The sequence below is a fragment of the Phalangium opilio genome, unplaced genomic scaffold (assembly GCF_054372755.1).
Source record: "Phalangium opilio isolate 3A_F unplaced genomic scaffold, DU_Popi_V2 ptg000060l_1, whole genome shotgun sequence".
Taxonomy (NCBI): domain Eukaryota; kingdom Metazoa; phylum Arthropoda; class Arachnida; order Opiliones; family Phalangiidae; genus Phalangium; species Phalangium opilio.
The window spans coordinates 4,832,294-4,835,127 of NW_028324177.1; positions in this window are offsets into that span (position 1 = coordinate 4,832,294).

Genomic DNA, 2,834 nt, shown 5'->3' on the forward strand with positions numbered 1-2,834 from the left:
CCTTCCTCTTCAACTAACTTGTAACCGATCTCCACTTCAAGAAGGAAATTTGGCATTTCTACCTTGGATTTTATTATCTCAACATTATCCAAAAGAGGGACCCTTTTGGTTCCAAAATCATGAGGTATTAGCGTGAAGAATGTATTGGTGCAAGCTATTAGCTGGGCTTTCTTGTTTTCGTTGGGTTCATCGTCGAGTAAAGCCAGGAGTTCCGTCAAAACGGAATACGCCTCTTCAATTTGGTTCTTCGAAAGTTTTCCTAGTGGCATTTTCTTCAGATCAATTTCTAACTCCCACACGGCCTTGTTCATTTTCTCCACGTCAAAGATAAGGCGAATTAGTTCTTGGATGGCGTTGGGAAGTTTAGATCCAGATCCTACAACCAGTTTTTCTGAAGTTCCATAGTCAATGTCAAGTGGATACATTTTATTAGGAACCTTTGAGGCAGTGTGGCGTAACTCCCACGGAGTTCCTGTTTTTTCTTCGAAAAGCCTTTTGAATTCGGCAACAGCTTCATACTTAGTAACAAAGTGTTCCGTCTTGTTATCACCAATAGTAGTTCCAACACGTCCCCAGCTCCGAAACACATAGTAATCCTTTCCTTCGTCTGACTTTAGAAGTTGAAGCTTGTAAAACGAATTAGATCCTTGAGTAACGACGACGTTTCCGAGAACAGCGTTGAAAGCTCCTTCTTCGTTTTGAAACACGTGTGTGCTGGCTTCAAGATTTGAATCTGGGTCAACAGCTACGCTGCCTTTCACTGTCAGTTTAACTTTCGTGCTCTTTCCAGATGAGAATGTTGAGTCACTATTTCCTACAGCCGCACTTTTGAGTCTTTTTTCAGCAGCGTAAGAATTAATTCTGTCTTGAGGATTTCCACCCCAACTGGCTATGCGGTATTGTTGGATCGTAGAAACTAAACCTCCATATTCCACAGCACTTAAAAAGTCCTCAGATACAACGTGAACATCGTGTTCCTTAGCTTCACGAATTTCCTTGATATTTTTCTCAACATCTTCCTTGGTACTTATAACGCAAGCTGTAGTTTTGTCAATTTGAGAGACAACATTGCCTCCTAATCTCGCTATGCTTTTCTTTAGAGAATCTTTGGAACTATGGAGATTACCAATCAACACTATTTTAGTATCGTCCAATGGTTGTGGCTTTCTCTTGACACCCGAGGTTGATGGCAAATTTTCTGGTGTACTTGGAGTAGGTGCGTTTGTAGGAATGTAACGGTCTTGCTCTATGTATTCGTAGCTGTTTAAGAATGCATATTCCTCTTTTAGGTGATCTGGAATCTGGAAAGGCTTTCTTCTTGGTAGTTTTATTACATTTGTACATTTGCTCCATTCGCTTGCATTTCCAGTACAGTGATAACCATCATTTGAGAAAACCAATTGTCCACCGTCACTATCTGTGCAAGGTTCAAGAGATCCAAACGTCATGATATCGGAAAGTCTATCTAGAATTTCGCTGTTTCCTGAAGGAATTTTTTGGTCGTTATATTTTAATAGTTCCACCATTTCTTTTTTTTAATATTTTTTTCAAGCTCGTCACGATGTTCATAAATTAACTGAGACTGTTCCTCAAGAATTTTTTTCTCGCCCCGATCAAGTAATTCCTCTTTCTTTATCTTATTTGGTGGAGTCACTTCAATTTTCTTTATCTTTTCTTTGATGGCCTTTTGATCTTCAACACAGAGTGTCTTAAATCCTCGTATTTTAGATCCATCTTCAAAAAACTTCAGAGTTTCTCTCGCTTGTACAAACCAATCAACGTGATACCACGCTGGTAGTGGACCAAATCGTCTAGCTTTTGCACTCTGTCTGTCAAGTTTTGAAATGCGAGCTTGATCTTTTACGATTGTTTCTCCACAACCTTTACAAGATGACCGATTACTTTTGGCATATTCAGTTGAGAAGTCTTGAATTTCAATGGAGGAGCTTTTTCTCTTCGTTCTAGGGCTGTGCGAATACTCGAATTTTCGAATAGTATTCGTTTAATTCGAATCGATTATTCGATTCGACGAATCGAATTTGCCATTTGGAGAAAAACGAGTATTCGAATTAAGAAACGATTATTCGAAAAGAAATTCGAATAACCGATTTACATACGAATACAGTTCCCTTAACCGAATAATCGCTTCCAAGGGGCTAAATTCGAATAGAAAACGAGTATTCGATTGGAAATGGGAGGGACTGTGGTCACATGACATATATGAAGCTGTTTCGTTTATGGAATTTCATTGCCAATGCGCAATTCGCGATGTTTTGTTTTTCTCTCACCAATTACTCAGTCTTAGGAAAAGTTCCATTCTATGTGGAACTACAATATTTTTACGTGTATTTAGGAAACGATTAATTGTTTTGAAAAGAACATTCGTCTGATAAAACCGAGTATTCATATTTTCGAGTATTCTTTTTAAAAACTAGTACTGCTAGGTGTATTTAGAAAACGATTAATCGCTTTGAAACGAATATTCGTCAGGTAAAACCGATTAATCGAAAAAAAACGAGTACTCGAACCAGCATTTTTGATAAACGAGTAATATTCGTTTGAACGAGTACTCGATTCGGATTTCGAATAGGAGATTTACTATTCGATTCTTATTCGATTCGGTTTGAAAAACCAATATTCGCACAGCCCTACTTCGTTCCTTTAGATGGGGTATTGCTTGAAGCAGCAGGTGCTGCTTGAGACCCACTCGGAATTTCCCTCCTTATTTTCTCTTGATCTCTCCAACGTAAATCCTCAAAGTGTGAGATGTCAGCCTCAGTTGACACTTTAAACTTTTGAGAAAAAGCACCGAAAATGGTACCACTTTGGAATCT